The following is a 22,824-nucleotide window of genomic DNA, read 5'->3' as shown; positions in this document are numbered from 1 at the left end:
AGACATATTGTCTTATCTGTTATTGATTGTACTGTTATGGCATCACCTAGGCATCTGAGTTCATGATGATTATATATCTAGGAGCTGATTTCTGAGTGCCTTTCTAAGGTGGATGTTTGTTCCTTGGTTTCTCTTTCCTCTCAGGACTTTTGGAGAGTGTGATGGTTTTCTTCTGGTGTCCTTAACCTCACTGGCTCCTTCAATCCTTCCTGCCTCTTCCACGAGGTTCCTCAATTTCTGTGTCAAGTTTAGCTGTAGTCTCTGTATCTGTTTCCATCACCTGCTGGGTGGAACCTCTCAGAAGACAGTTATGCTAGGCTCCTGTCTACAAGTATAACAATATCATTAATAGTGTCTGGGGTTGGCTCTCTCTCTACAAGTATAACAGAGTATCACTAATAGTGTCTGGGGATGGGTCTCAAGTTGGGCTAGTCATTGATTGCCCTTTCCCTCAACTTTTGCTCTTTCATTACTCTGTACCACTTGTAGGCAGGACAAATTTTAGGTTGAATGTTTGGTGGGTGGGTTTGTGTTCACATCTCTCCAGTGGAAGTCTGGTGTGGTTACTGGAGGGGACCATTTCAGGTTCCATATCCCCTGTTGCTAGGAGTATTAGTTAGGGCCACACTCAGAGATTCCTGGAAAGTGTTCCTTGTCCTATGTTTCTGCCTCATCCCAGAGATGTCCCTCCAAGGAGTCCACACTTACACAAGTCTGGAAATCATTTTTGTGGTTTCCAAGAAAATTAGAAATACTTCTACCTCAAGACCAAGCTATATCACTCCTGGGCTTATATCCAAAAGATGCTCCACCATTCCACAAGGACACTTGCTCAACTATGTTCATAGCAGTTTTATTTGTAATAGTCAGAAACTGGAAAGAACCTGAAAGTCCCTCAATGACAGAATGGATAAAGAAAATGTGTTATGTTTATACTATGGATTACTACTCAACTATGAAAAACTTGGACAACATGAAATTTGCATGCAAATGGATGAAACTAGAAAATATCCTGAGTGAGGCAACCCAGACCCAGAAAGACATGTATGGTATAAATGGATATTAGCCATAAAATACAGGCTAAGTATGCTACAATCCACAGACCCAAAGAAGCTAAGTGACAGGAGAACTCAAGGGAGAATGCTTGAATCTCACTTAGAAGGGGAAATAAAATAGACATCAGAAGTGGATGGAGGGAGAGGGGGTGGGTAGGGATACAGGAAGGATCATGTGTGGGAAGGACAGAGAAAAAGAAAACTAGGAGAGAGATTGAAAATAAAATATTCTTTTGTCGAACATTCCTCCCCTGCACTTTAACTATATGGTAGGCACATAAACATTCAATATGCACAGAGCAGGAGCATGTCAATCATTCAATTCAAACAATATATTTTAAAAATGTATGTTATTTTCTATTAGTGATTATACACAAAAGTGAAAGTAGGAGCTGGAGAGATGGCTCAGAGGTTAAGAGCACTGTCTGCTCTTCTGAAGGTCCTGAGTCCAATTTCCAGCAACCACGTGGTGGCTCATGGCCACTATAATGAGATCTGATGTCCTCCTCTGGCCTGCAGGCATACATGCAGATAGAACACTGTACACATAATCAATAAATAAAATTTTTAAAAGGTGAAAGTAGGGTAAAATGTAAATGTGATAACAATTTTAAAAATAAAATTAAAATATCACTGATTTAATATTTTAGAATAAGGAAAGCATATTTTTTTAAAAGAAGGGTTATTCTTACATAAATTAGTTAATGAAACACATATCATACACCTTAAGTCAGAGAAAGAATTCTATACTTGAAGCATACATTGTACAGTAGAAAAGAAACAACAAAACACTAATAATAGAAGCAAAGGAGTTAAGTTGTGATTGTTGAGAAAATATCTTGAGAAAAAAATTGATTATAGTTCCATGATCACCAAAGTAGGAAAAACAAGACATCAAAACAGATTTGAGTCTACTGAAAATAAACTTGATAAATATTTAGCTCAAACTATAAAACAGAAAAAAATCCATTGATAAAGTGATGTTTTCATAAATACACAAAGTTTTAATGTAGTAAAAATATGGCATTATAAACAAAGCTTCATATGTGTTTTAAGATAAAAGTCACAAATACCAGCAAAGTATTCAAAACCTAATTTTTTAATACCTAGAAATATTTCAATAGTTCTCTCCATAGATGTTAAAAAATAGTGCTATATCTAACTGCAGCAATATATCACTAGTGAATCATTTAAGACTCCAGAGTTTAATGGCATTTATTATTTCACAATCATTCCACATATGAATCAAATTGGAGTACCCAATGGATTTTCTGAAAATAAGTAAATATGGGTTCCAAATCTGAAAGCACCATATAATAAATGAATTTCAAAGAATATAGTTCATGTTGGATAAAATGTACGTCCAGAATTAGGAATTTTTTCATAAGGGGATGTAAGAATCAAATTAGGATTATGCAATATAATTCTGTAATCTTATGGCCTATTGAATAGATGCAACAGAGTCACACATTCCAAGTGCTGGTGTTGAAGATGTGTCATTGTTTCCAGCCATGTTGTGTTGTGTTCCAGCCATTTTTTCCTTCTTTGATTAAAAATAAATAAATAAATTCAATGGAATTGATTTCATTTGTCTTTGAACTCCAGAAGATTCTCTTATATTCTCTGTGTAAACTGAACCTTGTGAAATCACATTGTCTGTCAAGCATCATTTAAACAGGGTCTGATTTTCAGAAAGTTTCATGGTTTAGAGTGACAGCAGAAACTCTATTTTTACATCTCATTATTTTGTTAAAAATGAAGCCTCTTACTGCAGATGCCTAATTGGTAAGTAGTTGTTGTTTAGAAACATAGATCTCAGGAACAGGATGTGAGGGACTGACCAGGTGTTTCATAGGCTCTGATGAGCATAATGCACTGGAGCAGCGGCAAACAAGGAGAGTTCAGTTGAGCAACAGGCATTATGTAAGATGGAGTTTCTAAAACTCAACAGCAGAGTAATACGGATCTTATATAATTCACTGAGAAAAATGTCTTTCTTTCTTACGGAAGTGGAAGTCATGGATAACTGACAATGGAAGTAGAGATGTCATTTTAAGTGAGGTCAGGAAAAGACTTTGAACCTGTTCATAGAAACCATGTTTGGATGTTCAGTAACCGTGAAGAAAATTGACGGCTCTATAAAAACAGGATGTTAAAGACCCTTATTCTAGTACCATCCTAAACACCATGAGTGTAAGTGAGAATTAGCTGATGCAGTTTGGACATCTGCAGTCTCTTATGTGGTATGACTGAAGAGGTGGGCTTTTCAGAGGTGGGTAGGGAGGTTTAACTCCATGGATGCTGTTATATTTAAAAAGCAATATAGAAAGGGAGAAGGCAGAAAGAGACTAGACTGCCTTCAGCAGAAGTTACCGTTTGTTTCCAATAGCAGGGAAAGACATTCTCCAGTTGGAAAAAGGGTACCTGGGAAAAGGGGTACGGGACCCAGAGTTTATGGGGGGCGGTCAGAGATGAAAATTTGAATGCAGATTCATGTGCCTATGTGCTAGCCTCTACTCCCTGAGTCATTTCTTCATATGTGCCTGTTCTATTTTAATAATTGCCTTGTTCTGACTACCATGATGGATGTGGAGGTGGGTGACTGATTTAGGAAAGGGCAGTGAATGAGAAGGGGTTGGGGCTTCAAAATAGAATCAGTAAATTTCAGCAAGCCTTAGTGGAATTAAAAGTTCTTTGTCTTGGTGTAAACATCAGCACTTACTTACCAAGCCAGTGATACCTGATTATGGTCAAAGGATATTTCATCTTTTAGGCATGGGTCAGAGGGGCTACATGAAAATTAGGGATGTGACAAATTTATTGCATGCAGCAAGAATTTTAACATCATTATCAGAAGCAGGATATGATGGAAGTTTCCAGAGAGAATACAATTGTAACTGCCAGGATACAATGACATCTGCAAGCTATAAGGGTACACAGAATTAATGTCTAATTAATTAAATGTTTACCAAGCTTCTGGATGTTTTCCTGACTTCTAGGGAAGACAGAGAACACAGGTGGCTTGAATGTTCAAGTCTCTGAGGGAGTTCTTTAAGTGTTGGGACACACTGAAAGGGACACAGTGCTTCAGGAGCTAAGGTCTCTAAACTAAAAGACCACTGGCACATGCTTCTCATACCAACTGTATGCCAGGCCAAAACCATAATTCCCCACAGGCCCTCCCCTTCTTAATTCAAAGTATACATGTCAAAATTCAAAGAAGACATGCAGAAGCAAATCAGTCTCAAAGCTATAATGCTTCTCCGCATAACCAACTAAAAAATCCCAAAGAAATTCCTATGGACCACATTTTAGAGCCCAATTAAAATTAGAAAAATAATGACCAAAAATCTTTGATAGGTTTTGCACAGTAATGAAGGGGGGAATTTATCTAAATTTCAGGGCTGATTGCTAAATAGTTCATCATGCAAAGCCTGAACATCACTGCCTCGATTGTCATGTGACCATCTTTGCCTAGGGAACAGTATGATCACCAGTAACAGACGTATTCAATAGCGACAACACAGCAAGAAACAACACCCATCCACCAAGACTTCAACTCTTTTCCCTCAGTCAACTAGTTTCTTCATCTGAATCATTGCTGACAAGGAGACTCTTTTTCATGGCTCAATGACTCCATCACCCCCATTCACTTTCCTTTCCTCAGGTCTAGCCCCTGCAGACACTTAGGGCCTTCTTTGTCCATCTTCCACGGGTCAAGTCAGTCTTTCAGGTATCTACCTGAGTTTTCCATACCCTGAGAAAACAAACAAACAAGCATAAGCTCAGTTCCATTACTGGATCTGGGCAGTTCCAATGATATGACATAACAACTCTCAAAAGGACCATGATTATGAATTTGTTCAGGAGGGCCCAAGAAATTTTCTGTAGCAGTAGACTGTCCTTTCCCAGTTTTAAAAAAATTAAGTATAAAAAATAAAAGATATAATATTATTAGGGATATCCATACAATGCTTCTCCTCTCCTTTATTTTAAATAATATTTCAGCTGTCCATTGCTTCTTCCGTAAGACTGATGCTGACAATTATGTGGAATGCAAGTGATGTGGGTTATAGCATATGGCTGTCAATTTTTTTAATGAATTCTCTTGAAATAAAAGAGTTGGCAGTATATACAAAAGCATTATCAGTTTTTAATCTTTTACAGGAACTAAAATAGCTGTCTGGCATGCTAAACTAACATTCTTGTATGTCAGTTGCTTGACAGTAATTACTGCTGCCTCTCCATCAACCATAATGTGACTGATGACCTGAAAAAAAGATAAAAAGAATCTTGATATGGCTTATCAGGCCCCTCTGTAATTTTTATGAGTCATTAGTACTCAATTTAATTAAAATGAACAGTTTAGAAGGACTGCAATGGAATAGTGTTTAATATCAGCTTCTGGAAAATCACATTTATAGTAAAGAAATGCAACATGCCAGCAGAAGATGCAGCTCCCATTGTTGTACATGAATGAAGTGTGGTATGATAGTGCTTAGGCCGGGCCACAGGAGGAAGAGAAATCAAAGAGCATAAACCTCCAGTCTGCTCTTTTTCTAGATTTGAAATTCCACACTGGATTTAAAAAGACATTCATTATGTTAGACACATAGACGCTCTTTACAAACATAGCTGCTGTGCATTTTAACTCCACACATCATTGTTCCAGTCCTGTATGAGCTCTCCCACAGGTACAACATCTGCACACAAAAGCCCCCAGTACTCACACCGACAGCATCGGAAGTGAGTTTCTTTTTCATCCTTATAGGGAGCCGTGCTCTAGTCACTGTTTACTCTTAGAGCACTTCTGGCTTTGGTCATTTATATTAGAGCAAGAGAAAAGTAGCAGTTAATGTAAAGTAGCAATTAACTAATGTAATTCCTAGACTGCTATTACACAGTAAAATACGATTAGAAAAACAAACAAAGATCCCCTGCCACATTCATTAAAGTGGCAATAACTGTATGAAAATGAAAAAGGCTGTAAACATACAGAACAGTTAAAATTTTTCTTCTAAACAAATTACAAAATGATTTTTGCTTTTATCCTTGAGTGTCATTTAAAAACGCAAACCTGTGGATCCAGTTACCTCAGAGACTTATCCTAAGCACAGCTTTGACCTTAAAGTTTGGTCTGAGCTAGTTTGGTCTTCAAGTTTTATTCTAAGTTTGTCCATGAACTCAAATGTATTCAAGTAGTCAGAAGGTGGTACAATGGGTAAGCCATTAATGTAGTTGCTTATTGATAGTTATCATTGATTTACCTTTTAGTTAAACTGCAGCCATTCCTAACCCAGCTGTCTACCAAATCACCACACAGAGACTAGGATTTACTTAATTAACCTAGAGCACAATGCTGGGCAATGTTTACACCTTCCTAAACCTCCAAGCCCGCATAGCTTCATCCCATTCAGAATTTCCAACATTGCACTTCTTTTAATCATATCTTAGGTCCGATTCATCTCTCCCCATGGTTCCAAGTCCTGTCCTGCTGATCTCTGCTCTCCTCTCCCCCCACTCACTTCCTTCTCCTCCCCTCTGGACATTGATCTCCCACCTTATTCTCTCCATTGCACAGCACTGGTTGGTTGTTTTATTGAAAATACAGAGCACAAATGGTGGCATGTTTACACAAACTTGAGACAGGTGATGCTTAGAATAAACATCACAATGCAATGTCCAGATTGAGACCATAGAGTGGGGTAGAGAAATCAGCATTTGAATGAACAAGGGTAAATTGTATACATACCTTAAAAACATTACCCCTTTAAGTCCAATAAAAAGGCTCCTTTTCTTTCAATACAATAATAATTATAAAAGTTATGAAAACTTTTGGGTAAGATGTACATGTGCAATGTCCGGTTCAGGTGCATTTAGCAATTTAAGAGAAAGTATGTGTTTATCCAGCCTATCTTGACAAATTTAGAGTTCTATACCTAAATTAACTTTTATCTTTATTGTTCTTACCTATATGAAAACATTTTCTTAAATTCAAAACAACTTAAGATTAATTGTGGAACTATAACTATTTGGTCTTCAACCCCACCAGAGACTTGAGAAGGAATAAAATTAGTTACTGGAGTAAATAGGAAGTGCATGTTAGCAGCTTCCAAAAAATAAAAATTGACAGAGACAGTTAGCTGCCTGAACAGTCACCCATAACGCTCTATAACGTTGGAGCATCATCTTCAGCCTTCTGGCTCAGAATATTTGACAGACACATATGTGAAGAAGGAACTATTTAGGACTTGCTTACCCTGTCTTGGCAGAGTTCGGCAGTCGATTTGTCCTGCATTTAAGTTTGCCCATTTTTGGCAGAAGTTGTCTGTTGTGAAGCGAGGCTATTTTCTTTATCCGAGTGGCTTGTTTGCCACATTTGAAGCCATCTCCATATGGAGGTTCTTCGAAGCTCATCATCTTCTTTGAGGTGGGTGGGGTGCTGCCAGGAAATGACCTGTCTCATTGTCAAAGAAGCTTTAAAATAATAAAGACTTTTTAAATTCCATATTCTTTAGATTTCTGAAGGTTTTGAGGACTTACCTATCTTTATGTAATCGACCTGTCTACAAAATCGTATCTATCTGTTAAACCTAGGATGTATATTCTCGCGATAAATTAGATGAGAGTCTGACATGACTATGAGTTGATTAGCTAGCGAGTAACTTTCATTACCTAATACCTTAAACAATTTAAAATTATAGGAAGCAAACCTGAGTTTGTAGCAATAAACTAAAATTTACCAATGTATTAAAAATAGAATTTTGCATTAATATACGAAATCCTACACCAGAGTTAAAAATAACCATATTTGAAAATAACAAATAAAACCTTAAGTTGAGTAGATTCAATAATCTACCTTTTGTTGTATCATTCCTATAAGATATCCCTGTATTCCCCCTTATTTCTTTCCAACCCCTTTTCTCCTTATCTAAGAAGGAAAGATAGAGAAAAGAAAAAGGGCAAGAGAGAAATCCCTGAGTCTAACCTTGTTTTCTCTCTGAGTAAGACCACTAATAATTTATAACCTCCTCCCAATGACATTAAATTTTCATAGCGCCAGAAAACAACAAAAAACCTACCCAGCCCCCTTAAAGGAAACTGGATGTCGTTCTCATGAATTTTTTCTAGCTGACTTTTTGGACATGCAAAAATCATATTAGGGGGCCCAAAGGAAATTGGGGAAAATGGTTAATTAAGCAAGCATTAACATTTGTGGTCCAGTCTTTGAATGCTGAGAAATTTTAGGCTTAATAGAAGTCCTGTTTAGAACAGTCTAAAATGCTGCACCAATTGAGATTAGTAGCTTTCTTCAAAGCTCTCTTGGGAGCAGGCTTTGATGAGGAATAGCAATTGAAGCAGCTGAGCCAGAAACAACCAGAATATTGGAACATGCAAGATGCTGGAACAGATGTGTCAACTTCTCAGCATGCTGGAAGGATGAATTATGCCAGGTCTGATCCAGTGTCCCTGGTGTCCAGTCTTTTTGTTCTCCAAACATATAAATTCTCACAAGTACTATACAGTCCTAAAATTATAAATGTATGAGATGTACAGGATAAAACTAAACTGTAAACCAATTTTATCTATCCCAATTAAAAGAATGGCATAATATATTTTGAGGAAATTGTAGCCAAGGATTTATTGGTCATGTATTGTTGAAGTTTGGGCTGGAGACATTTTTGTCTCAGTCAGTTGTCAGAGTTGTTCCCATGTAAAGGGATCAGCACTTTATGTTACATTTCTGTTTTAGTCTTCCTGATTTTTCTCTTCTTGTGTGTGGCCAAGATCTTCAAGTGGTCTTCCTCTGTCATATCTGATTTTTATTAGTTTTGATGGAACCCATAATTTCTCTTCTCTTGCATAAATATACACAAAACCTCTTCCCCAGCATAAAACATTCCCTGTTCTCCATTTTGGAATTAAGAACTTTATATGCTGTTCTAATTCAGCAGTCCTTTCTAAATTCCGCTGTGTCTTAGGAGGTGTGCTACTTATTTCATTTAAACATTTTAAAATTGGCAAGCCCCAATTTGCAGTGGTTTCTCCAAACATTCACTATCTCTGACAAACATGTAACCTTAGGATCATGCTCTCCAGAATTTAAGGCAAAAGGCCACTGGAATTCCGAATATGAATCTATGGCATGATGCATGTGTTTCAGTTCTCCAAACTCTGTGAAATGGAGCAAACCAGCCACTGTATGACCTTTATCCAAGACAACACTAAACAGGATCTGCATTTCTACTTCAGCACATGGACTTTTATCTAGTACCTGAACCTTCAGAATATACATACAATATCCAGTGTGATTAAGTCAGCCTATAGCTGAAGACTTTCTCTCCAGCATCTGAATGGGCTGCCATTTTGCAATATCCTCAAGCCTCTGTGGATTTTTCTCATCTGGAACCACCTCTTTTGCTGTCATTGTAAGTACCAGATTGGATTGCTCTGAAGGCCTCTATTTTGATTCAACGATTTCCCAACCTCTGTTCTATGGCCTTTAATTTAGCATCTATTTTCTTAGTCTCTTCTTTCTCAAGTCTGTCTTATCTTGACCTTTTCCAAAGAGGATATACAAAACTGAAATCATCAGTGCAAAATTATTTGTATGCAAAGAGAAACAAACGCAAAGAGTATCCAGAAGCACTGTGTCACTGTGTCTTCCTCCATTTTCAACATAGAAAATTATCTTTTTTATTAAATTTTTGTTTTTATATTAATTAAAGTTTATTTACTTTGTATCCCAGCTGTATCCTCCTCCCTTATTCCCTCCCAACCCCACCTTCCCTCCCTCGTCTCCTCCCATGGCCCGCTCTAAGTTCATTGATAGGGGAAGTCCTCCTCCCCTTCCATCTCACCCTAGCTTACAGGTCTCATCAGGACTGGTTGCATTGTCTTCCTCTGTGGCCTGGCAAGGCTGCTATCCCCACATGGGTGAGTGGTCAAAGAGCCTCCCATTGAGTTCATGTCAGAGACAGTCCCTGTTCCCCTTACTAGGGTACCCACTTGGATACTGAGCTGCCATGGGCTACATCTGAGCAGGGGTTGTAGGTTATATCCATGAATGGTTATTGGTTGGAGTATCAGTCTCAGAAAAGAACCCTGTGCCCTGATATTTTGGTTCTGTTGCTCTCTGTGTGGAACTCCTCTGCTCTCCAGTTCTTCCTATTTCCCCCTTCTTTCATAGGATTCCCTGCATTCTGTCCAAAGTTTGGTTATGAGCCTCAACATTTGTTTTGATACACTGCTGGGTAGAGTCTTTCAGAGGCCCTCTGTGGTAGGCTCCTGTCCTGTTTCCTGGCTAGACACAAAATTAACTTAAAAAAATCAGAAGCCCTCTTGTATACCAAAGACAAAAGGGCCAAAAAAGAAATTAGGGAAACAACATCCTTCACAATAACCACTAATAACATAAAATACCTTGTTATGACTCTAACCACGCAAGTGAAAGACCTGTTTGAAAAAAACTTCAAGTCTCTGAAGAAAGAAATTGAAGAAGATATCAGATGATGGAAAGATCTCCCATGCTCATGGATCTATAAGATTAACATAGTGAAAATGGCCATCCTGCCAAAAGCAATCTACAGATTCAATGCAATTCCCATCAAAATATCAACACAATTCTTTACAGACCTTGAAAGGCAATTCTCAACTTTATATGGAAAAACAAACAAACAAAAAAACCCAGAATTGCCAAAATGATCCTGTACAACAACAGATCGTCTAGAGGTATCTCCATTCCTGATCTCAAACTGTACTACAGAGCAATAGTAATAAAAAGTGCATGGTATTGGTATAGAAACAAAATGGTGGGTCAATGGAACCAAATAGAAGACCCAGAATCCACACACCTATGGACACTTGATTTTTGACAAAGAAGCCAAAACCATACATTGGAAAATTATCATTTTTAATATCTAAATCTTTCCCTAAGGACTTTACTTTCTTAGACCCTGTTTCCCTTTCAGACCTTACCAGTTCAGATGCTTGAGGTTTCTAAGTTTATCTCTGGCTCCTGTTTCTAGGGAGAGGTATTTTTTCTGCCTCCCTCACTGGATCCTGACCCCTTCCTCACTCTGGGAAGTTATTGGGTCCACAAATGTTTGCTCTTCAGATGAACAAGAACCCTTTCTCAAAGGGATTGAATTTTCTGCCTTGGTTAGCAAAGTCTGGCTTTAAGAAGCTTTCTTGTTAAAGAGCCACTTTTATTCTGTACCTAAGGACACTGCCTCTCTGGGATTTGAATGTATCACTTTTGTTTTTCTGCAGCCTGCTGGAGGCCTTGGGGCTCTGCAGGGGGTCTGTCTAATCAAGAATCTGTGAGCTCCTTGTTTAGGAACTGCCTTTGCCTTGATTTTAAGGAACGGAACTAAAAACCTGCTCTATAGTTTTCCTTTCTATGTAAATTCTTACTAGATTGTTGTAAATTCTGCTACACATTAGTACGCCATTTGTTGTTGATTATTAATACTTATCACTGGTTTATCTTTTAGTTAAACTGCAGTTATTCCTAAACCATCTGTATACCCAAATCACCACACAGAGACTAGGATTTATTTAATTAACCTACAGCACAATGCTGGGCAATGTTTACACCTTCCTAAACCTCCAAGCCTGCATAGCTTCATCCCATTCAGAATTTCCAACATTATACTTGCTTTTAATCATATCTTTGGCCTGGTTCATCTCCCCTCATGGTTCCAAGTCCTGTCCTGCTGATCTCTGCTCTCCTCTCCCCCCACTCACTTCCTTCTCCTCCCCTCCAGACCATGATCGCCCACCTTATTTTCTCTATTGCTCAGCATTGGCTGTTTGTTTTATTGAAAATACAGAGCACAAATGGTGGCAAGTTTACACAAACTTGAGACAGGTGATGCTTAGAATAAACATCACAATGCAATGTCCAGATTGAAACCAAATAGTGGGATAGAGAAATCAGCATTTGAGTGAACAAGGGTAAATTGTATACATTCCACAAGAACATTATACCAACACTTTAATGCAAGCAGCAAAGCCCTTAGTCATAAAGTCAGTCAGTAATCTCAATGCAGACTTTGCAAAGAAGCTGAGCTCAATATTGTTTATTAGCTTTGCTCTGTGTGCTAAGGCTCAGGGCCAGGCAAAAGTGGAAGCAATGGGGTTGGTGGATGTCTCCTGTCCTTTCTGGTACATGCGGTGTGATAGTGCCATGGGCAGCCTTGTAAGACCTGGGGTCTCACAGCTCAGGAGTTTAAGATTGCGCCCTTCCCAGAAACTCCCCCAGACCAGGACTCCTTGCAAAAGCAAGAGGTTTATTAACCATTGCGCAATGGGGTCACCCCTGCCAGTCAGCAAAGAGTGGCACCCTTTCAGCCTCTGCTTCTACAAATCAGCACACTGGTGATCGTGCCAAGGGAGCCATAACATTGGGCAATGGAGTCTGACTGCACATTGCCATTGAAAGGGTTAGACTAACTTTGTAACCTGTATGTCTTCTAAAGCCTATAGTTTTGAGTTTTAGGTCCAGGTTAAGCTGAAGCCTCTTAGTACCTTTCCAGAGAATGGAGGAATGTGACCCTATCTGTGAGGACAGATATAAAAAGCAAGCAAGCAATGACCTTCACTCAGCAAAAAGAAGGACCATTGTCTTGGAGACCCCAGGTCTTACACCATCATAGTTTTTACGGTCCCAGATGAAGCATTCCCTCTGATTTCACAGCCTGGGCCACCATGTCATCAATGAGCCTGTGCTCACACTGCTCCTCTGAACTTCAAACTGGAATAATGTGTTGCTTGTCATAGATCTCCTGAAAGATAACTTTGAAGCATTTGTCATACTTCTTCAGAATCGTGTTTTTGGTGTTTAGAGACAGAAGCCATGCCTTGAACGGAGCCATTTTGAAGGAACTGTGTGCAAAATCTTCAACTGATTTTGCAAAACCTGCACTCCTGGTGCAGGGTCCGTACCGCTCCCTCCCCCAAAGTGACTCACAGACCGTGGTTCGATGCAAAAGCAAGAGGCAGTTTATTCCGATCGTGATGGGGGTCGTCCCTTCAAAGCAGGAGACGACCCGAGCACACAAAGCACAGAGTTTTTATTCCTAAAAAATCAGGCCTTTACATCGATTAGTCAGCAGAAAAGATAGCAGTTATGCAGTTGGCAGCTGTAGCAGGGACCTCACAGGTCCAAGGACAGTCCTCCCATCTTTTCCCATCTCTCGGTTCTGTAGCGGGCCGCTTACAGCTTCAAGGACAGTCCTCCCCTAAATTGCCTGACTTGTTTTTTTTTTTTTCTTAGCTGGCCCTTATTCAAGGTCCAGTTGTTTTTTCGTTTTTTGTTTTTTTTTTTTTTCTAATTTGGGATGGTCTCATTTCTCAATTTGTCCTGGTTGTACATGCCATGACAACACCACCACCTTCTTCAAAGTTACGTAGCATGTATGTCACCTTTTGGCTTCTGTCGTTTGATGTGTAGGTTATCTCTACTTTTTCAGGCCTGGAAGCAACAAAATCAGTTGCTCAATATTGGTCCCCATAAGCATGAGAGCCAATGATGATGGGTTTTACCCAGCCTGTCAACACTGGGGGATATTTGCATATAATAGCTACTCTGAAGACAGTGCCACCCAGAATGTTTCAGATGGTGCCTTTTGGTGGTTTCCACATTTGTTTCAACTTGAACTCCCGACCCTCTTCTCATCGAGCAGTGAGAGTAGCACACTTGTTACCAATGTTGTATTTCTTTATTGCCTCTGCAGAGTCCTTAGTGACCTAGTCATTTTTAGCCGCATGATTCTTATGCCTAAGTCATAACTATGCAGATCCAGTTCCACATATGGAAGACTGAGTTTTTCTTTAATCAATTCCCAGATGTTTCATGCCATTTCATCCCCTTACATCTCCACCACAGAACCGCCATGGATTTTTCTGGACATATAACCCAGCTCACAACTGCAGGCACACAAGTGGTCCAGACCCAGCCCCCAGCTGGCTCAGCATCCACCACAACCTTTGTGACTGCCTTGGTAATTTTAGAAAGATCCTCTTTCTTTGCTTCTTTGTTTCTTTCTTCGTTTCTGTCTGTCTGTCTGTCTGTCTTTCTTCCCTCCATAACCCTCAGGAGAACATGTAATCTGCCACTGAGCATCACTACACATGCCTTCTCTCGCTAACATCTCAAAAGTTATAGCAGTTTATTTTGATGATTTCTGTCAGCTTAGTCTTGACATCTTTCTGAATAATCACCCCTACGCAGTAAATATTCAACCACAATAAGACATGCTTTTGCTAGAATCTTTGAATCAAAGAGAACAAATGTATCTCCAGAGATAAACTCAAGGAGAGACAATGTAAGGAAAGCAGTCTGTCCACGCTGAGAACAAGCCTACTTAAGGTCATTAAGAGTCTTAAATGAAATTGGTATATAATTTTAACTTGTTGCCCTAGTTTATCAGGATTGGGCATTTCACAAACCAGGGAAAGAAAAATAAAATCCTTTCTCTCTCCCTTCTCCTGGACTCAATGCAGAGCCTCTTACACAAAAGACCTGTAGTGTGACTTAAAAGTTGATTTCTTTTACCTGAAAGCTCCTCTTGTACCATCCATTGAATGTGTGTATGAATATGTACTGGTATATAGTCTAATTGTTTGCCTATATGTGCACATGGCCTGATACCATGCAACCAGCAGCCTAAACTTGCTGCAGTTTCTGCAGAGGAGATGCTGGCTAAAATCAACACCGTTGTCGCGTGTAAGTTTGTGGGAGTTTGTTACAGTGAAGTTTTTTTACTTCATCCACCCTTTTTCCTTGAGCTTGTGTGCATGAGTGGTCAGTGCTTACTTACTCTCCTCTTTTCCTTTTCCTATTGATTCACAAGGTGTGCAGATTCAGGACCTAATTACCACCCTTATAGGATAAGCCAGCCAAAGTTTACTTTATCCTGTGGAGGCCTCCACAAGACCTGCTCCTGCTGAGAAGCTGCTCTCAGATCAAAGAGGCCCCTTTTTCAACCCCTTGCAGTTTTTACTAGAAGCTGTTTTTACAACTCTATTCAGAGATGTCAGGAGCGCTTGATTATGCTGGAGACTTTAACCGAGATGCCACAAAGGGCAGCAAGGTAAAAGGCAATGCCAGAATGATTTTTGAATGCTGCTCTAATCACACAAATCACACAGATATCTAAGAATTGCATAGCACATTATACATCCTATGGGGAATACAACCTGGCCACAGGTAGGGCTCGGACACTTTGCCTCCAGCATCTGGAGTTCGCAGTTCCAGCCAGACCTCAGATGACTTGATGGGCCTCGAAGGTTCTCTGCTCCGGCCAGGCCTCAGATGCGAAGGAAGCTGCGGTTGCCTTCCAGGGCCAGTCTGATAAGGTGGTCCTTTCAGGGCCGGTTTGTTAAGGTGGTCTGGGATTTTCAAACAGGCGTTGGAGAATAGGCTGGTTATCGGCAGTCTATCAGCTTCCTCATCATGAGTCTAGCCTGCCGCGCCTGTGTAGGCTTGGGCTGCATTTTTATACACTTTTTGGGGGCATGACTTGGCTTATCGCTCTTTCACACACACCAGCTGCTAATCAGCTGACATCACCTAAGTTCATTACTTAATGCCTTAAGGGTGTTGCCCAGTCACTGTTACCAAAAATGGCTCTTAATTTTGCTCCCGACAGCTCTGCTGTCTCACAGGCTCATTATATTCCACCCCCTAACACCTGAAATGAAATCGGCATAAAAGGTGTCAACTTGCGCTCACAGGCGAGGGGTTTACTTTCCGATGTTCCTCTGCCTCCTGTATCTGTTGTCTGTTATCAATATCAAAAAACCTCAAAATTGGTGAGCAGCTGACTAATTATAGATTGTAAAGTTCCTCTTTCTACGTAGTTAATATGTAATCTTCTCGATTTTTTGTAAACTAAGTAATATATGCTGAAAATTCAAACAATAAGTCTCTATTAAAGTTTCTACTGAAAGCTCTAACACAGTAAGCTTCGATTGATTTTGGTTCCTTTTTCTGTGCTAATGTATCTAGAGTACCAATCATCATCCAATAACACGAATGCCCCGTGGGTTGTGTATCTTACCAGGGACCTGCACATCCCATAGTTTGGTAGTCGCTTTCGGTAACATAGCAACTCAGTAAGGAAGCCAATGCGTGCAGGGCTCTGTCAAATGCATGTTTATGTATTGGGTTCCATTCCCTTGGGTAGTGGAACACTACATGCTTTATTATTTCAGCCATCAAATCATTATTATTATCTCTATGTCCCAAATACATCATAGACGTTTTAGATTTACATAGGTAACAATTATACATCGGGTTTCCAAACAATCCCGTTCTAGTAAGTACATCCGCAATTGGTTCCCAACATTTACAATAATAATAATTTAGCCATTTTTTAATTTTTCTTTTTTGTAGAAAATCAATTCTCCTCCTTGATCTGTTCACATTTTGTCTCTTTGCCTCAGGATTCCCTCTCCTTTGGGATGGCATTTCTGAGGAGAAATAAACTGATTCTGATAATAATTATTGCAATGACTATATATATTACAGTCCAAAAATTGTTTTTATCCAGCCCCACCAAGTGTAAATAGGTGTACAAGTAAAATCCAGGTGTACCGTTCTTGCGTTCTGGCTAGTGTAGAGTATGCCAGAGAAGATGTCTGCATGAATCCTCCTCTGCAATAATTATCAGTGGTTTAAGAACTTATAAATCTATGTTTAGGGAAATCTTCCTAATTCTAGGAAATAATATCACTTGGGCCACGGCAGTTTTATCACATTTGGGGGGAGAGATCATCTCTGGGAAGCAGAGCTCAGAGATGTGTTGCCTGGTTACTGGTCTCTGGTTACACATGGGGACCTGACACGGCTATCCGAAGTGGGTCACATGGATGCTCACATTGACATAATTATCAGCTTTGTTTAGTGTGAAGAAAGCAAGACCACAGACTCAGATTGGAGCAATCAGAAGGGTCTTCAGTTTCTTCCACACAGCACCAACTGCAGTGAACCTCCATCTTCCCGCTTACCTGTTCATGTTGCAGTGGCTTCCCGACAAGGTGTCCTTAGTGGAGGCCGCCAGGCAGAAAGCATTCTCCTTCCCTCTGTGGGCCTCTTTATCTCCCTGGAGTCTTCTTTGTTGTCACACTGGGCGGTAATAAACAGAAGCCAATTAGCTTTGGGCTCTAAGAAGTGCCAGTGGGCTGCAGGGCACTGCCTGTCACACAGCTGGGCCTCTTGGGAGTTGTCCCCACTTAGCTCCTCTAAATAAGGCAACAACAAAGGCCCTGGCATAGTTTCCACTCAGCAAACTGCTGGAGGTGTCCTGCTGGTTGAGGTTGCAGCTCTTGTTTGGACCGGATAGCCATGTCCAGTTTGGTGCTAAGACTGAACTCCCTCCCCTCGGCAGGGTGCCCTGCTCTCTGCATAACTTCATCTGGAGAGTGCCTTTACATTATAGATTCCCCTAGCCACACTTGACAAAGCTCCACGCTATCTCCCCCAAACGGGACCTGATCTATATGCAAGTCAGGCATCCTGGAAATGCCTAGTTTCAGCCACTTATGTACATCCCCTCTTGTAGCACCTAACCACTCCCTAGGGTACACATTCTTTGTTCTCTGTAAATAGTTAAACTAGCCATCAGCTGTTCCCCGGGTGTGCCATTCCGGGCACACTTCTGCTCTCCAGCCCCTCCTGACTTCGTGGGCTCCTGCGAAGAAGCCCCCAGGCAGGAGGAGAACAACTTTTGGTGCCAGTCGTCAGCTCTGGACTGCACCAAGAAAAGTGTGTACCCCCTTTTTACCCCGGCCTTCCCTTGAGGACTGACAAAGAAGGAAGGGAAGGTCTCAGGCGCCTAGGGTCCCGGTTTCAAAGCTGCAGTTTGAAGTCCCCCATCTCGATAAACAGTGGGCAGTCTGGGGCCCGAGGCCTCTCCCGCACAGACAGTGGGTAGGGAGATTTGCCCAAGCGTCCCATCCTGAGGACGGGTAACTTTCTCTGTTTAATTTACAGGTTCGCGCTCCTTAGAGTGTCCCACTGGCCTGAACTGAGTGTCCCGAGACTGTAAGCGTCTCTAACGCTCTCCTTCCTTTCTGAACATGGGGATCCAACACCACGTCAGAGAGATTCCAGATTCGCTCCCTTAGAGCTCCACTAAACCTGGAGGACTTAAAATCTCACCAAAGAAAGGCTATCATTTGTCTCCTTTCTCCCAGTGATAGCCGCTACTAGACGACAAAAAAAAAAATCCCCATCATGGGAAAAAACACGCAGGAGGACAAAGGGCAGGACTAAAATTAAAAAAAAAAAAAAAAAAAAATTCCAAAAAATTGTCTAGTAGCTGCCAAAAAAAAAGCAATGTTCTTAAACAATGCAATGTTTTTAATTAAACAAAAGCTACTCTTTCCCATCTCCCTCCCCCTTACAAGTTTTCACTGACCACGGAGAACAAAGACCCTGACTTCTCATTGGCCAAAGAGAGTGAAAATGCAGGAAAGACTAAGGCTCCTGCTGGGCTTTCGCCTCGGCAACGCTGTCTGGTCCTACATCCGCCTGCAGCACCTCCCCCCATAGAACAGCTTTGCAACTAGAGATCAACAGCTCTGTAATCTCTGAGTTGCTGGCAACAGTGGCTCTCAGGAAGAAAACCAGTATCCCCAGCTACCCCAGACTCAATGGCCTGTGGCCCAGGGACCTCTACCGGTCAAAACCCTCCCTGTTAATCTACATTTAACTAGACAATACCCCCTTTCAGCTACAGATTTAAAAGGGCTACGACAAGCTGTTCCTGAAGATGGAATTCATGACCCATGTACCAGATCTATTTTACAAAGCTTTAATAGAAACCTTTTAACTCCCCAAGAGATGTATGCATATCTTCTCTCCCCAGCTCCTTGTTGGTACAATGGGAGACCCTATTTAGAGATGAATGCCAGTTACAGAATAGAAAAAAGAAAAAAAGAAAGGAAGAAAGAAGAAATAACCAACAAATAGGACTCCAACAAGGAATAAACTGGGAACTATGACCAACTGTTCGGCCAAGGCGATTTCTCTACAGGAAGCCAGGAGGCTTGACTCACTGCCAGCTGCCTGGACCAAGCCTGGACATGTGCACTTCGGGCACTTTAGCCCAGGAACCTGGAGAGTCTCTCCACTGTCTCTTTAAAACAGAAACTTTACCAGAATTTATACTAAGGATTCATGCCAATCTAGGCAGAAAACTAACAGGCCCTGCCACAAAAGCAGTGCTTTTAAACAGTCTCATTTGGGATGGAATGACCCCTGAACATAGGACTAAGACATGCCAGTGACTAAGACATGATCCTTATGACAAATGGATTCTAGCAACCCATGATATTGGGACTGCCTCTTATCAGGCCTCCTCTCTGTCACAGCCTTTGCAGCTGCAACACACAGTGACTCATCCTGCTTTAAATGTGGAGGGGATGGACACTGAGCAAGAGATTGCCCAAAATATAATTCAGTTGCCAGCAGACCTCCTACAAAACCACGTCCTCATCGCACGATGGGTGTGCACTGGAAAAAAGACTGTAGATCAGGATGTGATAAGGAAGGCGGAGTCCTGCCACCTTTAAGTTTATTGAGGAGCAGCCCTCAACCACACCAACAACAGGGAGAAACAGACATATCAGAAAAATCTCACCCTAAGCTCTCAATAAGAGTTGACAATAAAACCTTTAAATGCTTAATAGTCACAGGAGCTGATAAGACCATTTTAAGACAAGCTGAGGTCCCCTCACATTGGACTCTCCTACCAGGCCCCCAACTGATGGGAATCAGTGGCCTATCTAGCATTTATTACCCAAGATTCTTATAAGTGGGAAGACCTAGATGGAACAAATGGGACTATTAGGCCTCTAGTGGCTGATGTGACCACTAACTTATTAGGCAGAGATCTCTTAGAAGATTTAAATGTGGTCATTAAATTCTACTGGAGAAGAGGGAGACGGCCTCCAAAAAGAGTGACTAAGCAGATCAAAACCGAAAACACCACCAATTCTAAAGGCCACTGTTGAATACCTTACTTCCTGTGCTTCTAGCAATAGACTCTTGCTGACAGCAGTATCAGCTAATACTACCCTTCTTTACCTCAAGGACACAAAAAATTTCACCACTTCTGGCCTATCAGATATTCCTCTATTTGACCAGTCGTCTAACTATCCCGTTCGTGTCTCCAGCAGGAATGGACTCACTCACCACCAATGCCTCACTAAGATTACTCTTGCCAGGCCAACATGTGTCATTCCCCCTCTTCTTCTTTGGTGCCAAAGAAATGCCCAACCGTATGTTAATCTCTCATTGCCCACATGCTGTGTACCTGTAATGAGTACTCCCCAGGTATATCTGTTCAAGGAAAAAGAAGCTGCCCTTCTCCTCCAGACCCGTTTGCAGAGAGAGAGATATCTTCATCCATCTTCTGGTGGGAATCGGACTCACCCTCTCCCTGGGCGCTGGGAGCACTGCAACTGTCACGGTTGTACAGACCCATCATCTAGCAGGAGACTTTCAGAGTCAACTGGACCAGCCCATAGTATCAACTACTGCAAGCCTGGAGTCACTACAAAGACAGAGCGCTCTTGCTGGAGTAGTTCTCCACAATCGAAAAAACCTCCATCTGAAACTGCACAACAAGGGGGGACATGCATGGTCTTGGGGAAGGAATGCAGTTTCTTTGTCAGTGATTCCAATTTAATGGAACAAAATGTAAAAATCCTTAAGGCCCTCTGTAAAGATCTCTTGACCTGGTATAATCCTAAGGAACTTCTGTCCTGGTTTTAAACCCCCTTGTTTTCTTGGCTCCTACCCATTATTAGCCTTTAAATTATGTTATATTTTATTTTGATGCTTGTTCCTTGCATTATACAGTTTCTCTAATGACAAATTACCACCATTGTAGAATTACCGCAAACCAGGCCATAGTTTGATGTCAGGCCTTAGACTCCACTGATATAGATGGAAACTTTCTTAAAATTCAGTGACACTTCTCCATTATAAAATAAAATAGGGGCAGATGTTGGAGGTGCCCTGCTGGTTAAGGTTGCAGCTTTTGTCTGGACCGGATAGCCGTCACCAGCTTGGCGCTAAAGACTGAACCCTCGATGGAGTGCCCTGCTCTCTGCCTGACTTCATCTGGAGGGTGCCTTTAGATTATAGATTCCTGTAGCCACACTTGATATATGGCCTCTGACACAGCTCCCTGCTTGCTTTCCCCTTCTTGTACTTATTTTTATGCAAATCAAGCATCCTGGAAGTGCCTGGTTTCCACCAATTATGTACACCTATTCTTGGAGCCCCCCCAGCCACTCCCCTCGGGGTATATATTCTTTGTTCTCTGGAAGTACAGTTGAACTAGCCATCAGCTGTTCCTGGGGTGTATGATCCCTGTACAGTTCTCACCAGCCATTCCAGGTACACTTCTCATCACCAGCCCCTCTGGACTTCCTGGGCTGCTATGAGGCAGCCCCCAAGCAGGAGAAGAACAACACAAATGAGGACATGTGTTGGTCCAACAATTGGGACCATTTGAAAGCTTAGAAATACAGTTTAGTTTACACTGCTGGCAAGAAACATTAAAGTTTGAATCTTGTTAACATTTCCAAACAATAAAGCATAAGGAGAATTTACATAGGCAGTTATAGGGCCTCCCAAGAGTTTCTGTGGCAAGCTTCCAAATATAGGTTGGCTGAAAACCAGAATCAGACCAAAGCCCCATAGTCAGTCCTTTTTTCATTCTTCCTGATTTTGTTGAGAATTGTCCTCATTAACAGATAAATCAAGTCCAGCCCATTATATAAGAGGTTTCTCTGCATGACATCTTCTCCAAGGAGCAAATGAAACAAAGGTGGATCAGGAGCATAAGCCCAGTGCAGCTTTCCCTTCACCATCAGGGCAGAATTCACCGTGGTCAGCAGCAGGAACATCTTCCCTCCAGGAATCAACTGCAAATCGCACCAGCCTTTCCAGGACCCACCTGGCTTCTTCTGCGTCTTGTGGAAAAAGCACAACATGCGCTCTTCCCCATATTAACCCGGGGTCAGGGCCCTGCCATATTCTAGTCATGAGATCTTTCCATTTTACTTGGGCATAATTATCTCTGGTATTAGGGTGCCACAATCCAAAGCTCCACAACAGCCTTGTAGATCCACATCCAAAATTTTAAAATCAAGAGAGCTTGATTAAGATAATTCTGTGGTGTTTGGGCTATAACACGCCCTTTTTTATTTTTTGCAGTTGGTTCTTAAGATATCCATGGGCAGGCTCCACAATTCCTTGGCCTTAAGGATTATATGAAATACCTGTTTTGTGACTTACATTTGTGCACAAAAACGCTGAAAAGCTTGGCTAAGATATGCAGTACCATCATCAGTCTTTATAGTGGAAGGAATGCCAACTGTAGCAAAACACTTCAAACAATGACTTATGTGCTTGGTGGCTTCTTCTGCTAAGGGAGTTGCCATGAGAAATTCTGAAAAGGTATCAACTGTTACGTGAACATATTTTAGTTTTCCAAATTCTGGGATATGAGTAAAGTTCATTTGTTGTTCGTAATGGTTCCAACCCTAAGTTTTGAGTAAGTTAACTTTGTTACAGATTTTAAACATACCCAATGACCAATAATCTATAACCAAGACATATTGAACATAGTAAACATATACCTTTAAAACAGACAGACAAAACACCTTGCTATTTGTTGAATTTAATTTTTTATGACCATAGAAGCTTTGTAGCAGAATTAACCATTAGCTTTCTTACTGGAAA

At 41.0% G+C, this 22,824-nt stretch overlaps 1 long non-coding RNA gene and 1 pseudogene across 1 annotated transcript; both read right to left on the bottom strand.

Annotated features, from left to right (window-relative positions):
• Positions 1-669: 669 nt before the first annotated feature.
• Positions 670-21,106, bottom strand: LOC132649068 (uncharacterized). The gene is made up of 5 exons (XR_009587504.1): positions 20,503-21,106; positions 17,073-17,190; positions 15,261-15,452; positions 7,315-7,532; positions 670-4,812 (listed from the first exon to the last, which is right to left on the bottom strand). It is a non-coding gene; the product is annotated as an uncharacterized LOC132649068 (long non-coding RNA).
• On the bottom strand, positions 10,793-15,254 carry LOC132649067 (isocitrate dehydrogenase [NADP] cytoplasmic-like; annotated as a pseudogene).
• Positions 21,107-22,824: the final 1,718 nt, after the last annotated feature.

Source organism: Meriones unguiculatus, chromosome 18, assembly GCF_030254825.1.
Source record: "Meriones unguiculatus strain TT.TT164.6M chromosome 18, Bangor_MerUng_6.1, whole genome shotgun sequence".
Taxonomy (NCBI): Eukaryota; Metazoa; Chordata; class Mammalia; order Rodentia; family Muridae; genus Meriones; species Meriones unguiculatus.
This window is presented reverse-complemented; position numbering and strand designations above follow the sequence as displayed.